The following is a 23,137-nucleotide window of genomic DNA, read 5'->3' on the forward strand; positions in this document are numbered from 1 at the left end:
TTAATATATCAGTCTATTTGTTTGCAAGTTGTGTGCATCTTGTACCATTGCAACTGGCTGGAGGAAACAGTGACTGATGAGCTTCTGCTCAAGAAGCTGTAACAAGACTTCTTTAGTTTGCTGAGCAGTCACTTTCATTTTATAACCTTGGTGAATTTGTTCTGGGAAGACACTCAAAGTCACACATCACATTACTGTGTTAACTGTCAGCTAGTCCACCACAACATCACATTTCATCACAGTGATTTTTAGGGCTATTTAAGGTCTTCACACTCACATCCAATCTGAATGTGTTTCTAATTTACTGTAGCTGCTGCTGTTGCTGGTGTTGGCCTCTCTAGCCTGCACCTGCTTTAGTTTTGCTCTGTTTGGTCACCTTGGTCTCTGTTTGTATCCACCTTGGTGGTCATTATTTATCATGTGCTGTATTTTCACAATGTTCTCCTGTGCCGCCGCAGCAGGGAGTCTTCCCAAGAGGAGAGGTCTGATGGCCAAGTCAAACTGTATTGTCGTTTTCATTTGCCATGTGATGTAAGTGTTTCTGACAGAATTGAACTGACCCACACCCAACAATCTTTTCAGTCATCTGTCTTATTGTCAGGCTGCTCTCTCAACGCTTAATGAGATGAATGCAAAGCCTAAAATGGTAATGTGGTCCAAACAGAAAGAGTGAGAGACATATATCAGCACAGTGGGATTACATGGAGATTTGAATAGAAACAGAGACTTACGATGAAAAAATGCAGTGGAAAGTCATGGTGTGGAGGTCAGTGTATTGGAAGAGAATCTGAGGAGAGAACAGATTTCATTTATAACTTTCAGAAAAAACTTACTAACTTAATCCTAACCTAACTTAATCAACCTGAACCATATCCATTTTAGTTGCCTTAACTTCACTGTTGACTCATCTTCTTTGATGGGACAACATATGCTGTTGTCACAGTATTCAATTTGAGGTATTATGCATAAGCACAACATCTAAATGTCGGTGAACGTCAGCCTCAGTCAGCAGAGGCTAACATAAGGAAAGAATTACAGGTCTTTGGTAGGTAGCTAAAGTCAATGGAGAGTCTTGAAATTTCAAGGATTATCTTCACTGTGTGTGTTAAAGGTATATTCAAGGTAGCATGATGCATTCAATATGCTGGAGTTGAGGCCAACAGCACAATCAGAAAATGACTGCGTAAGATTATGTTTTGGCAAAAGCTGTAAAACTAGAGAGAGCATGAGTACCACCAGTTGAAGTTTGACTTCATTAGAGCAGAATAAGGCAGAGTGTGTGTTATCAGCTTTATACAGCTGATTTGTCTTGAAATCCCTTTACACTCTAGCTCCCTGAGTCTGTCTACCTTACTACTACAGGAGCAGGAAACCAACAGTGTCAACACTTAACAGCAAAGTAAACAGAAAATTATCATTTCACAAAGTGTTTGTATTTATTAGTATTTATAACGTGATTACAATTTACAGCTCATGTCTAGGAGCTTTTGTAGTTTCTTACTCAGCTTGAGTTTGACATTATTGTCTGGTTATATGTGTAAAAGAAGAAACCCTGTAATATTTATACAGTGTCCTCTGAAGACATGACATATATTTATATTGGTTTTAAAAGTACATACCACTTCTTTTTCTGTCTTCCTCAGCTTTGCCTTTCTGTTCTAATGTATTTCAGTTGTCCAAAGTGTAACTGCTTTGAATATTGAATCTTTTCATACCAGTGGGTTCAGATTAGCTATACTGTGCTCCACAAAATGAAAATAAATAGGCTTTGCCAGCATGTTAATTCACTAGCACCAGTTCTCAGTTTATCAGCTCATACTGCAGATATTACTGACAACTGTGGGTTCATTAACACAGCTCATTGCCACGCTGGCCAGTGGAGGCTGGCCACTCTGCTTCCTTCCTCTGCTGTTTCCAACCATCTGTTAAAGAATCATTTCTAAGAATTCCATCAATACATTCCTGACAGCTGTAGCCACTTATTTCAAGCCACAGCTATGATCTTGTTCCTAATCACCTTAATGTACTTACCTCACTCCATGGGAGCATGTATTTCAGAAATTGTGACCTGTATAGTGATGTGTCCAGCTGTTTAAAAATGCTACACTTCACTGTGTTAAGTAGATATTTATAGTAAGAGCTCTTGTCAGTTTGATTCTTTGCACCCAGGCCAGTTTCCACTGAAGATAAATCTAGCATAGCAGTGCAGCTCCTCACATAATAACGTTGCTGTGCAAACTGTCAAGCACTGAAATATGTGGAATGACCAGAACAGACACACCTTACAGTACTCTTCACCACAGACTGACATCTGGTCTACTATTTTGGAAATAAAGATGCATTTTTAAGTGTGCGTCTCTGTTTCTCAGCCTTCACCCTTGATTAAGTTCATTATCTTGCTAAAGGGAGTTCTTGCTATTTTTTGCAAGAGCACCAGCAGTCAGCTCTTTCTTGGCTGGACCCCCCCTAAAGCAGAGTTGTCCAGCTTGTTATTTATCCTTAGCGCAGTGGGAATGGCTGATTAAGTTCCTCAGAGACCCATTAGAGGAGGCAACCTGTCCCCCTCAGCCACTGCCACCATCCATCATGCAAATCTAGAACACGGACACCGCTCTCAAGTCTGCCACAGTCTGCTTTATTATACCCTCATGTCAAAAACCAGTAAAATGTCTGCTGCTAACGACTCTGGACACTTCCCTTAAAAAACTCCCCATAATAACAGAAATGGGACACCAGTGGGTGAGCATGGAAGGAGCAACAGGTCTTGTATCAGTAGGGTTTGGTTAGCCAGGTTTGACACCCCGCTCTGTCCTGCCCCATATCTCTTCTCTCCCCCCGGTAGCTGACCCAGGTAGCTGGGTCCTAGACAGACAGCGGGCTGCTGTGTGTTATTCTACCCTCAACTCTGGTGAAGGAGGTAATTTGCAAATAGGTTTCAGGACGCTAAGCACCAGGGTTCCAGCCTAGAGGCCCCCTGACAGGTCAGATATGAATTCCAATGGAAAATCTCTCAAAGCTGTGGTTTGGACATCTACCAGTGGGCCTGACTGAGCTCCAGAAGTATCTTGGGGGGCGATTTTTCTTATACAAACAGTGTGTTTTTGCTTTTTAAAACTTTTTCAAATGTGAAATCCACTTGTCTTGATTTATGTCTATGATTACCACAAAAATTTACACTGAGAATATTAATCCATTCTTTGACATCGAGGAGTGATCAAGGCATTGGAGGAAATGCTATACACCTATTTTATTTATTGGATACCTTTTAAAGCTGAAATCTATCCCTTACATGCTCATTTTGACCATCAACATTTTTCCTCTTGGAATCAGCTTATATGACAGACTCTTGATAAGGCCTCTGGGTCTGACCCCGCAGAGGTATGAGCATGCACAAGCCATTTAACGCTAAAAGTTTTAGCTGATAAAGTAAAATAGCGGCTTGAGTTTCAAGTTTGTTACAATGATGAAGTGTTTATTTGGCTGAAATACATTCAGCGCTGTTAAAACAATTAACAGACAAGACCACAATTCGACTCATTGTTTGCCAAGACGTGTCTGTGTTTTTCATCTGTTTAAGCAAACCTAAATGCAGCCTCACACACGTGTGGAGTCTCTGTACTCACACGCAAATGTGTCTTCTGTCAAAAAAATCCCTTTTTCCCCCTCTTAAGCCAATAGACTTTTTTTTTTTTTTTCAAATCTGCTCTGTTTCAAACAATGCTGATAGCCCAATTACAAGCCTGATTGTAATTGATGCCTTTGATTGTGACGAGCACAGCCATGCGAGTAACTCGAGGGCACAGACCTTCGTCATGTGAGGAGAAATCCCAAAAACAGCACGCACTACTGCTTCTGTTAAGTATCAGACCAGAGAGAGGAGAGAACAAGCGAACTCTTTATTGATACTAACAGCACAACTAGGATGATGCCTCTCATGCCTCTTTAATACCCCCCATTTTTGCAAGAAATGCTGCTCACAAGTAGAGGCATGAAAATTATTAGATTAGTTTATTTTAATTGGATTTCCATAAATATACGTTAAATAAATAATAATATATATTATAAATTTATTCTAATTACCCATCAAAACACTTTTTTTTTATTTCAGGGGACTAGAGAATTTACACCATATCAGAGGCTGTATGTAATTTTTCTCTGCTGCCAAATGTGGTTTCTTGTCAGGAGCAGGTGGTGGTGGTGATCACTTGCCAAAAGCTTCTTCCATTGCTGTATTTACAAGGCAAAAGGTTACGATGCGCCCTCTGAGCAGTTCTACTTTGTCAGGGCAGACTGGACTCTACAGTGACTTGCTATCGGAAATTGATGAGACGGGCCGGCCAGACCTGGGATATCTGGTTAGCATGCCAACTTCAGTGAAAGAAAACTAGTGATAGAAATAGAAGCAAAGCACGAGTGGAGACAGCTGATGGAGAGTAAAGGAACAAAGTTTGATGCTGTACTCGTAATGTTTCTTATAGACTAGTAAGTAAACAGCTGTTAATGCTAGCACAGGCTATGATAGCAATAGCAAAAACTTACATAAAGCTCAAAGCTATTATTCTGCTGTTGTTGGACACCAGGTGAACTTCATATTTTTCTGTCACCAGCCCAAAGGCACTGAACACTAACCATTTTTCATTCATCATATCAGTCATCGAATGAGTGGATTTAGTGTGTTATTCCATTCTGGTGGGAAAAGCAAAAGAGGAGATCTGGAAGCAATCAGAAGATGTTTATATATTTGGCAAAATGATATTCACTTAATGCTGAGTATAAAATGGAGCTGAGGCAGCTGGTGGTTAACTGCTTACTATTGCAGCCATTAGGCTGTCAGTTTTAAACCAGTCATACTTCTTCATTAGCTTGAACCACAGTGCTTTACTGGGCTTTGAGGGCTTTTAATGATGAGAGTGTAAGTCTTGGTGAGTGTGTGCAACACCATGACCAGCTTCTCCCAAATTGTATTTCAACAGTTGTCTAGTGTGAAAGCATTTATTTTTGTGTCCATTTCAGTTTGTTTTTCATTTTTGTGAATACTGCTAATCTTTTGGTTCTGTTTTTAGCTGAGTTACAGTTATCTGGTGTGCTGTTTCTGTGTCCAAAATAAGTGCTGAGGCCAAGTGATGTGCAGTAATTAGCCGTAAAATAACATCTTCATCAAAAAAAAAGAGTCTCTCCTAATCTGTACTCTGTCCAGCTATCTAACAGGAACAGATGGAGTTCAGTGAGTTTAAAGTACATAGCACGGTGACCATGCTGTATTTTTAGACACTATGAGTGGGCATAAAACATCCAATATTTTTTATTTTTTTAATCTGTTTAATGACTTTAATGAAACTTTAATGAAACAAAAACTGTTTTTCAGCAGACTGGATGCAGCACTATTCTATATGATAATGCTCATCATTATACAAAATGAAGACTTAATGATTTAAAACACAGTCACTAAACTCTCTAGCATAATCTTAAGTGTTTTCTCACCCAAAATGACTTTTGTTATTTTCACATTTGGGCTGCAACATGCAATAACAATAATGTTCTCTGGCACTTCTGACAGAGCAGTATGTTTTCTGTTATTTCTTATCAGTCAGCATTAAGGAGCTTGGATATGGGAATGTTTCAGACACAGCTGATGTGACTCAGATGGTCAAGGACAACACAACTTCTGACAGCAAAGAAAAGTCTGAAAGAGAAGTATGATTTCCCCTTTTCACATCCTTACTTAATGCAGTAAAAGAAACATAAAATAATAAATCAGATTTGCACTGATCACTCATTCAATTAATTTTGAATATCATGCTGAATGCAGATCCTCTTTAATCTCTTCTGAATTTTTATTTGTCCAGGCAGATGTAAGTGTCTGGGTTGGAAATGTTTATGAAATTAATTAGAGGGATTTAGATGAATTCAACCTTCCCAAGGGCACGTAAAACCAAATCATTACTGGTCACACACATGGAAGTGGATTTCCTCTCAATTTGCAAAATAAACAGAGAAATTGCCTGTTTCTTGGTAGGCCACACAAAAGGTCAGATGTGTCTGGTGTTAAACCTCATTTATTGCCTTCTGTTTTTGGGAAACAGTGCTGACAATTAGGTGAAAAAATGTTGTCTAAATAACAATGCAAAAAGGCAAGTTATGAAGATGAAACTGAAAGAGATGTTTGTTTTTCCTCAGAGCAGTTTGTACACACTTTTCTGTTTTGAGCCACTCAACAGGATCTTAGAACAAGATTGAAACCTCCAGGAGCAGATTAGTTTCAGATATTCTAACATCTGAATGTCTGGAAAACTTTTAATTTGATGATCTAAAACTCAAAATGTGGTCTTTGTATGTTAGAAAATTGACTCAGCACACACACATTTTTCATCCAATCCAAGTGCTGTGTTAGTTAAAAACATACAGTAACTCTTGTTTTCATCTCAGTGGGACCCATTCAGCTTGTACACTGCACCAGGAAGGAGGCATAATGTTTTAATAACAGCAATCTGTATCAAAGATGGTTCTTTTTAGGCTCTCTGTCATCACACAGCGCCACAAACACCACAGCATCTTTTGATATGAAGTAACCCTTGGCAGATATTGTGGTACTTTTACAATGAAATACACTGAGCTGCAGGTCATCATTGGGTCGGGTAATGGGAGTACAAAGTGCAGTGTCAACAGTACCAGTAACAAAATCATCGTAAAGGTTTAATTCACATTTAAACAAAAAGGGTAGAAAACTGCTGCTGTTGTGATTGTGGACATAATGGACTTTTTCTCCACAGGAAACTGAGACTTCCTGCTGAATTTACAAGCGGTGAATTTTAGAGTGATCCCTTCTTAATTTATTTGATTTTTTTTCTTGAATACAGCAAAACATGCAGCACCCAGACAAAGAGTTTCATTGAGTGAGTGCTGCTTTGTAATGACCCCAGGTATGGTTTGACTCACAGAGCAGCTCTTTGTGTGATGGACACCTGGAGGAAACAGTGAAGGAGGATGGAGGCGGTGCAGAGGCAGGACTGGTTTGTGGTTCAAAGACTGTTTCTCCTTCTTTTCTGTATGATTTACTGTGTGATTCATAGCCTTGATTGGACTGAATGAGTTACTGAGCTGTATGTAAACATTAATTATGTTAAACCGCATTGGTCACTCCAATTAATTAAGGTTGTATCAATAAGAAATCAAAGCTGTGGCATCGCAAGCACCCAACAATGCTTTTTGACGTAAGTGCCACTCTGATTGCCAGACCTCTGACCGGACAACGATGTCCAGTGAACTGCAAGGAGCTAAAAATGTTCCCCCGCAATTACAAGTTCACCACAATTTCCTGGAATTCCCAGGAGATCATAAATCACTGTTGGGTCAGTCAACTAAAACACTTGCCTTAATACAACATCAACAGCAAATGACCCTTCAAATGAACATCTGTGGGCCATACTTGGCAGGCTTCCCGATTAGCTCCAAGTGCAGGAGACCACATGTGAAAGGTGCTTGTGATTCACGACTGACTAAAAGAAAAGGTATAGGTGAGATGAAAAAACAACAGGTTTTATATTCTGCCACAGTGGGAGTGGGCTGCCTTTCTTTGCTCAAGGGTGCTGTAATAATAGTTGCTGAAAGAGTTTAGAGCCCAGCTTTTTTGTTTTCCCTGCCCTTTTCCACGTTGGTTGAGGGAGTTAATGCAGTGACCTTTTGTTCACACCCCAGCTTCTCTAACCTCACAGCTACAGCCGCTACAACAGCTCAGTCAGCCAATTCGTGTGGAATGATTTATTCTGAATGCAGAATATGTCCGGAGCTAATATTTGGCATCTAGGCTCTGACCTCGCCTCTCCCCACAAGAATACACTACGCTCCACACAGCAGGGATCAGGAAGTGACAATAACAATGTTCATTGCCAATGCAACAAGTACTGCGTACTTTAATGTAGCAAAGCGGAGAGCAGTGAGATCAGGTGGTGGGTAGCTGGGTAGGAGTCTCACTTTCTTGCAGAAGATCGGAGATGGAGCTCTTTCTTGACCGGAAATTATTGTTGGCCTTTCTGTCACTGAAGCCACAAAACTAATCTTACTATCTGGATCTTACTGTCTGGGGTCCTCTCTACCACACCTCCTGATCCTCATCCAGCTCTTTATTCACCCTCCCACCCCCAATCCATACTGGACCCCATTTCATCTCACTCCTTTACCTCTGTCCCTGATCCTCATTCATCCCTCCATTTCAGACTCTCAGACATACCCCTGTCACCAACCCATGCATGGTCTCATACCTTAAACCATACTGAGAAGCTGATATCAAAAAGCAGTGTCAACAAAAATGAACATTCTCCTCTAGTAATAAGGTTGGAAAGGTATGTTATGTGAGAGTAGCAACAGACTCAAGTTGACTGTCTAAACTAGCCTGCAGGCCTCATTTCATAAACACTAGCACTGCATGTGAGTGGTATGTGTCCATATTGTTTTGCTTTTATGGAAACAAAACATTGCAATCAGTAAAACATGATCCAAAGCATCTTCTGTTCACGATCCAACTCAAATGGTTCAAATTTTGTAGAAAAGATTATAGTGTAAATCTGTAAGGTAAACACAAACATTCAGCTGTGCCTGCCTCCTCCGTGTTTGGCACATGTGAGCACATGGTTTCTTCAGGGGGGGATAAGTGGTATAGCAGATGAAGAGAAGAAGGAGTGAGAGAAGAGTGTATAAGAGAGAAGAATATGTTGTTTTTTTATTATTCGACAACATGTTAAAAGACATTTTATAATCTTGTTTTCAAGGTTTGCCCTATGACATTTATCTTTCCTAATCAGCCTGCCACCTTGTCAACCCCCTCTACTGGGTATTTACATGTGCCAGAGATTATCACAGGACAAATTAGCCAATCACAGCAAGATTATCCAACAAGTGAAAAAAAGCAAACCTTGGAAAACATCCAAGGTAGAGCTCTGAGGAGTTTTGTTTTGGTCGACTAAAGAAGCATGAGTTTGTTTTAATGTTCAGCACTGAGCCAAAGTGGATGGCTGCTGGTGTGCAGACCTTATCCAACATGATTATAGATTTTCACCATGTAATCATCTCCTCTAATCACATGATAGGCCTCTCTACTTTAGGCATCATACTTGAAGGCAATTACATTAACTTTCTGGTCGAATGTCGAATTCTTGAGAGCTTGTTTATACACAAGATATGTGAGCTCGGGTTTTGTTTATGTATTGCAGAGGCATCTTAACATTTTGCCAGATGTGTGAGCGGTCTAAGCTCAGGGCAGGGAGGTAAATATTGCTAGAGGTTGGTTGTGGTTTTGGAACCTTTGTTTCTAAGAAGAGCCCAGACAAAAACCGAGACCACCTCATTTTCAGTCGTTCCGGTTCAAGGTAAAGACGTGAAATGATCTTCTTCTGAATATTTGGAGGTAAATAAGGAGGGAGATGGTAATAACAGTACATTTTTTAAATGACATGAGAAAGGAGTATTTTTTGTGTTCATCTCCAAGCACTGGGAGTCTTATTATATACTGATGTACTGTAAAATATACTGGTTGAAACCCCCCAGATCTGACTATAATCAAGCATGAGTTACACTTTCACCCAGATTGCAGCCTACAGCATGCAGCCCTTTTCATTAATCAAATATATTAGTTCTGAGTCAGTGTACTCCTCACTTACCAAACACACTTGTCTGCACTATACTAACTGACATCATCAAGTATTTGACGCTCCGCCATCTGTGTTTTATCATAAGCATCCTCTCCCAGGATAGCTCCTTTCACTGCTCATAATTTTTTCGATAAACAATCCCAAAGGTCGACACAGGGAGGGAAAAAACAGGAACGCATGAAAAAGGCCTGGTTTGGTAATCAGCTTTAACAGATGTGCACGGCTTTGTACCAAGAAAGAATAGCATTTGGGAAATGAATGCAGCTTATCACTTAAAAGGCTCCCGGTGGGCAGGATGCTCCATTTGTTATGAACATGAAAAAGTAGAACCAATTTTCATTGCTGAGACACGCTCATCCATCATGCCATCATGCGACAGTGGAGACAGTGACCATATATGCTGAAGTGATAGATCTTCACTGTGATATTTGCTGGGGTTTGGCCTCTGATAGGTGGTGAGTGTATCAGTGAAAGAATAAGCTACATTTAAAGACAGATTATATTTATGTGTCTCTGTGGCAAAGTTAGTAGTAGTAGCAAACAAAACTTCCAAATAACAGATATTCATTGGTGTAAACCATGAAGAAGTTGATGTCATACTTTGCTTTCCATACTTTGCTATCATCAGTTCAATAGTTTTAATTTATCTAATGATTTGGCCTTTGACTAAATACCTGCAAAACTAATGCCATTTCTATCAGCCTCAGCTGTATTTTGTGCTTTGTGCTCATTAGCAAATATGGCTAATACCAACATTGCCTGCATGTTTACATGCTAAATTAATACAGTGAACATGGTAAACATCGTAACTGCTTAGCATCAGCATGTTGGCATTGTCACTGTGAGCATGTCAGCATGCTGACGTTAGCATTTAGCTCAAAGCACTGCTTAGCCCAAGTACAGCCTCACAGAGCCACTAGCATGACTGTCTACTCTTAGTCTATTTACACCTGTCCACCCCAGTTATGTCCTATAAATTCTATGCAGTACATTGAAACTACTGTCAGTGAACATAATCCAGCAATTCTGTATTTGGTTGTTTTTAGCTGACAGGGTCACACATTCAGTATTTTCGTGGTCAAAACTAATGAGGATTTTTGCTTCTAAAATACTGAATTCATCAAGTGAACAGAGCAGCTACATACAGTATGTTATTGGTTAATTTTCTAATCTTTTGATTCCCACTGCGACTTCATCTGTTTCAATAAGGACTTTCTCAAATTTAAGTTATTGTTGCCATAATGTGGTGAGTATGGTGAAGTGCCAGGGTAAACCAAGAAGCATGTGTGATATAAAGCTGAATTACTGTGAGGCAGTGATACTGACTATTATCATTGTATTACCAATTATTTCTCCAATTTATGTTAAACATGTACTCCTTGGTTTAGATTGGCCTGTGAAGGTGTGATATTAAATATTATCATTGTCAAGTATTACCAATTATTTCCTGAATTTAATATCTGTGGCCTTTGACTTTTAAACAAGGGTTAGCTATGCTGAGGTGGCTGGAAGCCAAAGTGCCCTGATGCATCATCACATTTTTAAACGGTAACAAAACAGTGCAGTATGTTGGCCCATTACCTGCATTTAAAAAAAAAGACAAATATAAAAATAAACAGAAAAAATGACTAATTGTTGAAAACACTTCTAGCATTTCTAGACATGGTTTTTTAGGGATCTTTTTCAGCCACACCTGGGTGGTTAACTGGCAAAAATCATTCTCTTGTCATTCATCACAGAATTTGCCATCCAACACAAGCACTGCCAAACCTTTTAGTGTATTTGGTTTTCCAAGAATTTGAGACTGCATTCCCATGTGGGGATTGTTCATTATAAATAGATTTGTGCATTTGAAAGTGAACCAGAAGTCTTTCCTCTCTCTTGTGTTTGATTCTTTGCAGAAGGCTATTTAACTTTCACATTAGTGAGAAAGGTCAGAGAATCATTTTCATTGCAGACCACTAAAAGAAAGCTACATTATATTAAAAATGCACATTGTGTGAAATCCTCCATGTTCCTCTGAAAACACAAACTGTGTTGCATCTGACCCATTGTGATACTTGTTGCATTATTTATCATTCATGAATAATAAATCGAACATCACAACAACCCTGAATATCCCTGTGAGATATCAGATAAAAATGTGTACAGTTCGTTTTGGCGCAGCCAGAGGATTATTAATCTCTCTTTCAAAACAATAAACTGCAGGAAAATAAAGACTTGAATGTTGTGAGTGAAAACTGAAAGCAATTAATACATTTACATCTTGTAAACTATTCTTGGTCAAGTTATATATTGCATATAACTGCCATTTTTCTGACACTGCAGCTGAATAATTATTCAAACATGCAGGCTGAGGAAATGTACCCAATAATTGCTTTTTGAAGGAGACCATTTACGCCTCAATAAAAGACCAGTTTTCAACCAAGTAACATTAATACTGTTGGCTTGTTTTCATCTGGGAGTCACCAGACATTTTAGGCTGTGGACTGTTGAGCAGCTTTGCCATGATAATTAGCTACTACATTTCCCTCATTTCATTGCTCTGTTCATTTAGCCAAGAGAGGAAATGGGAGAGTGAGAACAGCCCAAAAAAATCCAAACTGGGCTTTTGGAAATGCTGTTTTACAATTTTTCTTCCATTTTGTGTCATGACAGATGGTATCTGAAAATAGCCATGTTCTTAAAGGAATAGATGGACGACGTGTCTCTGTTTCTTCCCACTATATCAAAATGAAGCCAAAATATGCTGGATACGAGCACTTCCATCTTGCATTGGTGACGAAATTTGGAGCCAGCTGCGGTGCAGAATTCCTGCTCATACACCCACCCGAACAATCGCAAGTCAATCACAGTTAACCAACTACAGAGGCCAGTGCCCAACATCCTCCGGCAGCAGCAGCAGCAGCACACTGGCAGAGGAGCTTAACAACTTCTTTGCCCGCTTTGAGTCCACCACACACCAGCAAACACTGCCTCCTCACAAATCCCCCCCCTCCCTCCAGGAGCATGAGGAGAGGAAAAACCTGAGAACAGTGAACCCTAGGAAAGCTGCTGGACCTGAAGGCATCCTGGGGGCAGTGGTCAAAGCATGTGCAGACCAGCTGCACTTCCTCTGTGTCCTCGAGGAATACAATCTGGACAAAAAGCTGCTGCTGGCCTTCTATCACTCCTCTGTGGAGAGTGTACTAACACACTGCCTGAGTGTGTGGTACACAGGCTCCACAGCTGAGGACAGGAAGGCTGAGCAGAGGGTCATCAACACTGCCCAAAAATTCATTGACTGCCCTCTGTCTTCCCTGGAGAACATATCCAGATCCTGCTGCCTCAGGAAAACCAGGGCCATCACAGGAGACCTCTCACATCCAGTCCACCACCTGTTTGACCTGTTGCCTTCTGGACGGCGCCTCAGGTCAATCAAGTCCCACACCACCAGACTCACCAACAGCTTTTTCCCCAGCTTTGTAGTAGTCCCATAACTTGTAAACCCATAGTATGGTAATAAGTGAGCTTTAGAGCTGCTAGTAAGCAGATTTTGGACAGAGCCAGGGTTTTTCCGTGTTTCCCATCTTTGTGCTAAGCTAAGCTAGCTGTCTGTTGGTTGTTGTTTCATTTTTACAATACAAAACTGGAAACAGTGGGAAACAACCAGCCTTGCTCCATTTAAGGCTATATCTATCTACCTCTACACCTTAAAATTTAACACATTATAACTGCTAGTAATCCATGCAAAGCCTAACAACAACAGGCCACCATTTAATGGTACAAGACCAGATCTGGCCAGCCTTTATGCTAAGCTAAGATAATCAGCTGCTGATGTTAGCTTCTCATTTACCGTACATGAAAATAAATGACAACATTCCTCCACATGTAATTTCCATAATTCACTAAATTTCAAACTCACCAAATAAATTGACTTGACTTGACCTTTATTTGTACTGAGTATCACTCAGAACATTCTCGCCCAGCAAAGAGGCCTTTAATAGTACGTATTTTACACATTCTCCTTTGTTTCCTGAATGCAGTTGACACTGCCTGTTGTGAATCATGCTCTGCCCACTCACTAGGTTCCTCTCTGTGTTAAGATAAAGAACCAGCTTTCACACTTGTCATTCCTTCACTAATTCAAGATCAGCCTTACACTCCTAATTACTCACTCATTCATCCTCTTCACACAGTCTTTCTTCCATTCTGTCTCACAGCACCAGTAGCCAGGAATGCTGGGAGAGCGTTCTCATTATAGAGGAGACAGCAGTTTGGGAAGAGTTCTTCAAACACAAGTTTGGTAGCTGCTTTACTTGGAGAGATACAATCGACCTTGGAGTGTCCCTGTGGGAGAAACACTAAAGCTGAGTTATGCGGCTGAGTGTGGGAAGAAAAGTGTAATAACTTTCACCTGAATGCCTCCACTCTACCAAACACCATGGGTTTGTCATTCACAGGCGTCAGACCCCCCCCCCCTGCATTCAGAGAAGGAGGCCCGCAGGGATCTAGCACTAATGAGGCAGCAGGCATTTCTCTGGCTTGTTTCGAACCAGTGTGTGTGGAGCCATTCTCTTGACTAGAAGCTGCATCCAGTACCAGCTACTATTTCTCAGAGTGAAAGGGATGCACAATTAATGATGCAATTATGCTAATGGAGTTGCTGGGCTGCTAGTTTGCCTCCCTTCCTACTAAGTATCAATCCCATTGAAGAATGGCAAAGTGAAAGCATCACTCTGAGCGTATATTTATCCATGAATCTGAGGTTTCCTGAGAAATGGCAGGAGGTGCAAACCTGATGACAACAACTGGCTGAGAAATAACAAAACTCTTGTTTATTGTCAGTCAGCTTTTCATGCTGTAGTCTAGACCTGGCAGAAAAAGTCTGGAGTATTTTCCTGAGATTCAATCAAGTTTTGTCCACAAAGTAAGTCACTTATTATTGACAGTATGACATCATTTATATTGCTGCAGCCACAGACCATAGTATGAGCTGTTCTGGCATGAAGGTGCATTTTTCTTCTGTCAAATGATGTCCAACCTTTTCCATACACCTTTATGTTGTGTTTTCCTATAGTCTAGATGGTCAGATTGAGCCAATTTTCTTGTCATTCATAGACACACTCAGTTATAGCTATAGCTGTATAGTTATAGGCCTGTGTGATTCTCAGCAGACCATATGGACACACCTTGACATCCACTGCTCATAAAGACAGTTGAAAAAGCTCCTCAGAAGATATGCTGGTATGAAGGATTTTTTTTCTCTTCATAATGACAAATGGCCATTTAATGAAAAGAGGGCTGTAATTGTGCTTGAAGTTGCTATAACAGTGGCCGCATTGGAAAACCCAGGGAGTGACCCATATTTTCACTGGCACTTCTACTATCATGCAATAAAGATTGCTGTGTTTTCTTATGTTTCCATTCAAAACCAATGCTTAATTTCACTCTGTGTTTTGTTAACCTTTAAAATAGAACCAGAACCAGCAGCAACAGCAGATTATTCTAACTTAACATGTCAGTTTGCAGTCCTGTTTTAGCTTAAAAATGCATTGAAAAGCATCAAAAAATCTATGAAATTAAACTTTTTTTTTTTCCTCAGTATGTGCTGAGACACTGCATATCCAGCACCAACCACCATTGTTGTAGCAACCTTTTTTAATGTTTGACAGAAAGGAAAAACATCTGGAAATTGATTTTTTCTAAGACAATGTTTTTGCTTCATTTTTTTTCTCTTCTTCAGTTGTCTAAAATCATCTTCTCAGTGCACCTGGAGTTTATATAATGTTTCTTCTATTGTCCTGTTTTCTGACTCTTATCATTTTTGTCAATATAATTTAGTTGAAGCTAACATATTCATTTTTACAGGAGGCAATGCAAAGCAAATGCAATGATCGAAATGTTTCTCACTCTTCTGTCAGCACCTGCGGAGGATGAAGACAAGGCAAACGTGATTCAAAACCACTCATTTTACAGTAATTAGTACTAAGTGCATGGATGATTTCTGTTTCTCACTGGTGTCTTATTGAATATATATTCTAATTGTGAGAATAGCAGCAGCTGTGTTTTTGTGCTAAGCTTCATCGCCATAAGCTGTAGCAACCTTCTATTGTTTGTTGTATTGGCTTTGGAGTTATCTCATCTGTTTGACTGCCAAAACACTCACAGCTTGGATACATGCAACTGGTGCCAAGTTGCTAACACACCTTCTAATAAGGCAAATAAAATCAACACATTCATGCAACACCTAAACTAAATTGCTTGTTTTGTTATTTATATGAAGACAGACGTTTCCAGGCTGGATACAACATAGATTTTACTGACAGGAAATGTTTAGTTAAGCATCTTTGGCAGTGCAGTAAAAGAAACACACAGTGCAGCCAACCCTCTCAACTATAATCCATAAACATGTAGGTTGTGATGCTCTGGGGTGGTTGTGTTTTGATTAAATGGAGAAGAGCAGTAATTGGAAATGTTACACCTGCGAGTCTCTGCATAATCATATTATTTCGTATGCTAAGATCTTTCTCTCCGTCCTCATTTCATCAGAGACAAACTGCATTTGTGGGCATGAGGACATTTGTGTGATTGTTTTGCTCCACTGTGCTTTGGCTCACATGCATGAGTAAAGGTTAATTACATAAGCAATGCACAAAGGAGTCCCATATGCCAGCTGCAGATAAAATGCTTTTAAAACTTAGAAAATGTATTATGCCTTGTTGTATTATGCCTTGAATTTTGCACTAAAACTCTTAAATAGTCTCTAAAATGGCACATTATCATGTTATTACAGTTTGATGTGAAATGTTTCCTTTGCTGCCTTTAACAAGCTTATTGCAATTCTCCAGACAGCTCTACTAACAATAACTGTCACATTATACAACATCTAAAACCACACAACACAACCTGAACAATGACAACCCAGAGCCTGACAATCAGTCAGTGGAAGAAATGAATACTAACTAATGGTAGACAATCCAGTCTGTGTTTGCATGAGTTTGTAAATGTGTTGGGGGAGGGGGGGAAGTCTGCTGAGGGTTCCCCAGGAGATTTCCCTCCCATGAACAATACCATGGCTGCCTGAGTGTTTGCTCTTGTCAGTCACCTGCCAGATGACGACAGAGAGGAAGCAGCCAACAGCAGCTTGAGTCAACTCCAGACTGTGATGAGAGACCAGCAATACAGCAACTGAGCTGCTTCCTCTGCCTCCAAGCTCTGTGTAGAGACAAAGTAGGTTACATGAAGGTGATACAAAAGCAAAAAAAAAAAACACTCTGCACTCATGTTTGTTTTTGTGGGTGAGATGTTTTTGCAGTACCTGGAAAATTGTATTTTTAAGATTATAATAATCATGACATGAAAATTTTAAATGTCGACAATCATGTTACACTTTATTCATATTTAAGCATAGTTAATGAAATCAAAACACCCATGCTGAAGTCATAATAACCATAGTGTTTTGATAAGTGGACTACAACAGCATAGAGCACATTACAGAGAGTGTTGTTGACATGCAGTCTTCACTGACTCTCCCTATTACCTCCCAAAATTGCATTTCACATGTGTGATATATTGAAAGTGGAAAAACCTAACAGCACACAGCACAGACAATTAATGTTGTAAGTGAAATGTAGAATATGTGGGTGAGCCTCCACATATGGAAGCAGTTTACAGGGATACAAGCTGTCACAATTATTTAGGACTGGGTTGTTATTTCTCTATCAATGATAATGCAAAGTTTTATAGGAGAGGAGGTTAAGGTATAATTTATTCACCTGTAGGAAGTAAATTGAGGTGGAAAAAAAACACTAGACATCAATAAAACCACATACAAATCTATATCAATGTGTATTTGTTGTTCACATATAAATGTTAATGCAAAACTAAAGAATACACTTAATTCCAATAACAAGAATGAGAGTCCTGTAAAAGTACAGAGTTTGATGAGAATGTCATGGAATTTTGACCTGATGCTGGCACTGCATGAAAAGTGAAGGGCCCGCAATAGTTATTAAATTTCATCCTGAGGGGGTTATGACTGTGTGTACCAAATTTTATGGCTCTACATACAATAGCTGTTGAGACATTTCACTCAAAACCACAATTGTCGAGTCACATGACTTCAGTTGGATTCATCCCCTCAGGACCATGAATATCTGTAAAACAATTCATGGAAATCCACTGATCAGTAATTTATATATTTTAGTTTGGACCAAAGTGGTGGACTGACCAACTGACTGACCAGTTGAAATACCATTATTATCGTGTCTGGAGCCATTTCATTAGTATGGCTGGAAATGATGCAACAGAGCTTGTATTCATTCACCCACAAAAAAAAAAAAAAACAATTTTCTCCTCCGTAATTTGTCCCTCACTGTATCAAGTACATGCTAGATGCTGCACAATGACATGGCTGGATTAAAATTTCACTTGACGGGAGATGAGAGGCTTCATTCTGCCACGTTAGTTCATCAACTCAGTAGCTCGCCATCCATATTCAATCATCACTGCAAGGCCGACCAATGTATTAAATATGCATTTTAAATCTATATTTAGATAATATCACCGTGAAGTATGTCCCAGGAGTTTTGCTCTCCATAGCAACAGAATATATTCGGAAACAAGTGTCCTTTATACTTAGTGTCTTTCTTTTTCACATTTTCATATTTCTAGCCTATAATACAGGGCTTTTTTGACCACCTAATTTACATTTCAGTGGCAGTTCTACTGGAAAGACTAACAAGGAGCCGTCAAAGCCTTTGCCCAGGGCTTCTATTCAGATGTGGTCCACTGTTTGACAGATGAAACACTGGTCAATCCCCAGTTCATTTCCTTTTCTATTGTAGGGAAATACTGTGGGTTCTGGCAGCTGTTGAGCTGCTGAGCGAGCTCCATGTCTCCAGGTCTGTTCTAGCTTCACAGTACACCGCTCAGTGAGTCACAGTGGAAGGATGACTGCTGTCTGTGATACTGTGACGAGGTTTCATTTATGATGCCAGTGAGGGGAGAACTTTTAGTCTGCTTGTCATTAAAATAGTATCTACCACAAATTCCTAACCATAAACCAGAGTTTAAACAATCACACAATGAATGGGTAATGGAATAAGACACACAAAACTTTCTTTTGATTGAAATCATGTCAAACTAGACAGTAACAGGTGGATCCATAAACACGGATAAAGAGCACCCTCAGTGGGGCTTATCACCATGTGTCCAGAGTAAATGAGCATCCCCTGCCCATCTTTTCACATCCTGTCCCCCTCACACTGTGACATTTCAGTCATGTCTCCCATAACAGAATGTCAACCTGGGTGCTGTATCCTGGGCCATTAATCTCCCTAATTGAATAAAGATGAAGAGAAACCACTGTGATGAGAAAGGGCAGAAGATTGTCTGGGGTGCGATTTAATGACCCAAGTGATTTATGGGAGAGGATAACACCCCGCTTAGGACCGTGTGGGTGGCATGTCAGAGGACACCTCGCAAAAATGCCCTTTCCACTGTTCTCCCTTTAGCACTCAGGGCAAACACCCCTGCTGCACCTCAGCATCATAAATTTGAAGCTGACAGAGAAAGACTGGACCAGTGTGAGAAGGAAAAAGTTTGTCTCGTTTGTGGAATACGAAAGTAGTGAAACATGAAAAGGAAAAGAAAAGAAAGGAAAGAGGAAAGGAAAGAGGAAAGGAAAAGAAAGGAAAGGGTTGCAGGTTGCCAGGTCAGTGCTTGTGGGGCCTGTTCTGCTGAATGCAGCATTAACTTGACAAATTAAAGGCAAACCTTTGTGGAATATGGTCTCTTTCAAGGCTCATTAGTGTACAATCACAATTTGTTTCATATACTGTAAGGTATATGGCTGCTGGAGTGGCTACTGTAAATACTCTGTTTGATTATGATGTCGGCACAGCGTCCGCAAATGAAAAATAGTGCACCTATTCCGCATCTTGTCTTATTCTTTTGACTAATTTCATTTGGATCAGGAGAAGGGCTGCAAGTTTAAAAGCCATGAAGACTTTTTTTCACAGGAGGAAGCAAACGGGCACACACCTGTTTTTGAAAAGCCTCCTTCCTCCTACTCCCTTTACATATTTCAAAGGGAAACTAATGACATTCACAGACACAGTGTGATTACATGGCATGTTAACGCTCCTGAAGACAAAGTCGTGTCTCAGGCCTAGAAGGGAAATTTATTTTACAGCAGGGGCAGCCTGACACAGATGTTAACAGAATCATGGCCATCTGCCTCGAGGTGGTCGCCACTGCGTGCCCCTGCTGGCGAGTCACTGCCATGTTTGCTTATAGTCACACTGTGCCATCAGCTGTCAGGTCATCTGTAATGAAGGAAAGGGTTAAATCTGAACATAGACACGTGCACGAAGGTGCTCACACACACACAGGTGTCATAGCATGCAGGCACGGAGACGGACGCTCCTCTTTGTCATTTGTGTGCTGTCTTCACGCTGCAATCTATCACACAAAACGCAATGACTGCAGGTTGGTGATTAATGAGCTTCTCAACATGTCTGAGCCTCCGGGTGCTATCACAGAACGTGTGCAGGTGCAATATTAGATTCTCAAATACAGCAGAAAACGCTGCCATGAGTGTCTTGCCTGAGTATTTTTATACAAGCCCCTGGCTGACTGTGCGGGCTTGTTTCAATATCTGTGAATTTGCCTTTAATTCATTTATTGCTCCCATTATTCCAACCTCCAGACATCTGGGCTCAGGCGGGGAAGCTGAATATAAAAGAATATGCTAAATCAGAGGAGTATCCTTCATCCTTTAAGTTTTCCAATGGGCACAAGAAAGTAAAATTAAAAGTAATTTCAGGCAGCTTCTCTTTAGTGACTCAGTGCCAGCAGAGGATCAAGCAAAGAGCAGGGCACTACACTTGGATGGCTGGAACTAAAAGCATAGTCAGGCTATGTTGAAAGTTAGAAAGAAGAGACGACAGCAGTGAATGCAGAGGAGGACGGCCGGATGGAAACAAATGAAGCAAACCACCTGTGTGGTTACGTCTCCCTCGTTATAGACAAAAGAAGAGAGGAGAGAAGTAAGAGAATCTTCACACTCACAAAGTTTTTACTGGAATTTGTTTGATGTGTCATCAAACATCTTAAAGCCTGACTGAAGTCAAGGCTCTGAAGCTCTCCAGCAGAGTAATTGCACCTCAGTGGCAGCTCTTCCCTACAGCTGGAGGCTCCCATTGCGCAAGTTCACATGCATTTGGGTTCCTTATTGCCAGATTTATATAAAATAAACAGTAGAAGGCCAGACTGCAGGCGAGGGGACAGGGAGAGACAGACATGGACACTACAGAGGATTTATTGAATTTTATGAAGCACGTTATATCAGGCAGCACACACAGCTTGCATTATCTTTACATAATACCTTAAAAGGTGATTCATGACTTCACATACTGCATGAATTTTACTCCCTGTTGGAGAAGCATATTCATGCTAGTGACAGGACAAGGTTGCATATTCTTCACTTCAGGTGTGTGAAATTTCTTTTCTCAGGTTCGAATCTAAAATAAGGTTTGAGTCAGGGCGTGTGTGAGTGTGTGATAATGACTGATGTTAAACATTCTCTTTAGCAGCATGCCATGAATTAACAAGTAAAGTTAAAGCTGTAAAAAACATCAGAATTAGGAATGCATCACTGAACTTCCTCTTCTCCAAGTGGAGCTGTTAATAAATTCACTATGGTACTGTGTAACAGTAACTCTATCTGTCTATATAACCATCCTCCACTGCTTCTTCTCTGTAAGTATGAATTACTTTCATGAATTTTCAATTTGGAAGAAAAGATGAACTACAATAACTCTTTTTAATGAGTGCAGTAGATACCTGAAAAAAAAAATAATGATAAGGATTTAAATTGACTATGTGAACTTAGAGAAGAAAGAGAATGGCCCACAGGAAGTCCTTCTATACATTTATTGCCCCTGGGATACCCAAACTCCACAGCCACCACCACAACCTTCATCTCATCTGGTTGCACTGATCATAAAGTGCTCAAAGCTGAACTTTCCAGGATCTAATAAGTCACCCACATTTACTTCTGATTTTGCACATGTAAGGCAGACGCCAGACATAAAAAACTAAAACCTTTTCCCATATCAAAATGAAAGTTTCAAACAGGATAGCCTTTTTTTGTCTGAAGTTGTGATATATATTTTTTTAACTTACTAGGCAATATGTGTCCCTCTGCTGGCATAACAGAGAAATGCATCATTAGTCTGAGGGGGAAACTGCTATCATTAGTGTGCCAAATGAAAGATTAGTATGTGTTGGGGTGGCACAGTGGTACAGTTGTTAGGACTGCTGCCTCACAGCAAGAAGGTTCGGGGTTCGATACCCAGTTCAGATGGGGCTTTTCTGTGTGGAGTTTGCATGTTCTCCCTGTTCCCAGTGTGGGTTCTCTCTGGGGTACTCTGGCTTCCTCCCACAGTCTAAACAATTGGTAATTGGTGACTCTAAATTGCTCGTAGGCATGAATGTGAGTGTGAATGGTTGTTTGTGTATATATGTCAGCCTAGCAATAGACTGTCTCTATTGCCTCCCATGACCCTCAAAGGATAAACGGTATATCTAATGGATGGATGTGTGTGTTGTGCATACAATGATGTGATTTGTAGGACAGACACACCCTTAATGTCACGCCTGTATGTTCCCTTAAATCAGATGCAAAATGATACACCACTGGGACTATGAGGCATTAAATGAATTAAATACCTGTCTCTACCAGTAATGGCCTTTGAGTAATAATAGCTTTTTATATCCCTCATCAAATCCTCATTTTCCTTCGATTTGCTCAATATCACAGTTTTGGAGAGGGTTCAAACTTCAGTCCGTACAGAAAACTACACTATTGCCACCACTTTCATCATCCCTGTGCAATATTTGTGGGAGGTTAGGAAAGAGCCTCATATATTGAACTTACATCCAACATGCTCAGAGGACAGAGGGTCAAGTAGTTTCCCATGATGTGCCTGGTGTCATGCTTTTCAGCAGTTAAGGGGCAATATGAGGCTAATAACAGCAGAATCTATCAGTATAATCACAATAATACATTGAAATGAGTATTAAAAGTAGAAGGTCAATAATCTGAGAGAATTCCCCACGAAAAGGCAGTGATGCACTATAGCGTCCCTCTTAAGTGACTTTTCTTGCCCCATGTTACATAATTATGAATGCTGTCCTACTTTCATGACCCTGTAAAAGTCAAATAAATGCAAAAAAAAAGCACCCTATTTTATCCTGAAGGTTAGTTCAGGGCCTCCCTCGGTGATAACAGCAGCGCTCTAACAAAAACTTTATTGCTTCTTGCTCAAACCGTGCTCTGGGTCTGTGAGCAAGGAGCACTGTCAGCATATATTTATTCACATGGAGGTTACATGACCATAAAGCGTGGAGCTAGAGAGCAAACAAACCATCTGTTTTGGTTGTAAAACTAAGGGACGGTGATAATATTCAAGGCAATGACGTGGATTCCTGCTGCTTTTCCAGAC

The sequence above is a fragment of the Lates calcarifer genome, linkage group LG10 (assembly GCF_001640805.2).
Source record: "Lates calcarifer isolate ASB-BC8 linkage group LG10, TLL_Latcal_v3, whole genome shotgun sequence".
NCBI classification, from domain to species: Eukaryota; Metazoa; Chordata; class Actinopteri; family Centropomidae; genus Lates; species Lates calcarifer.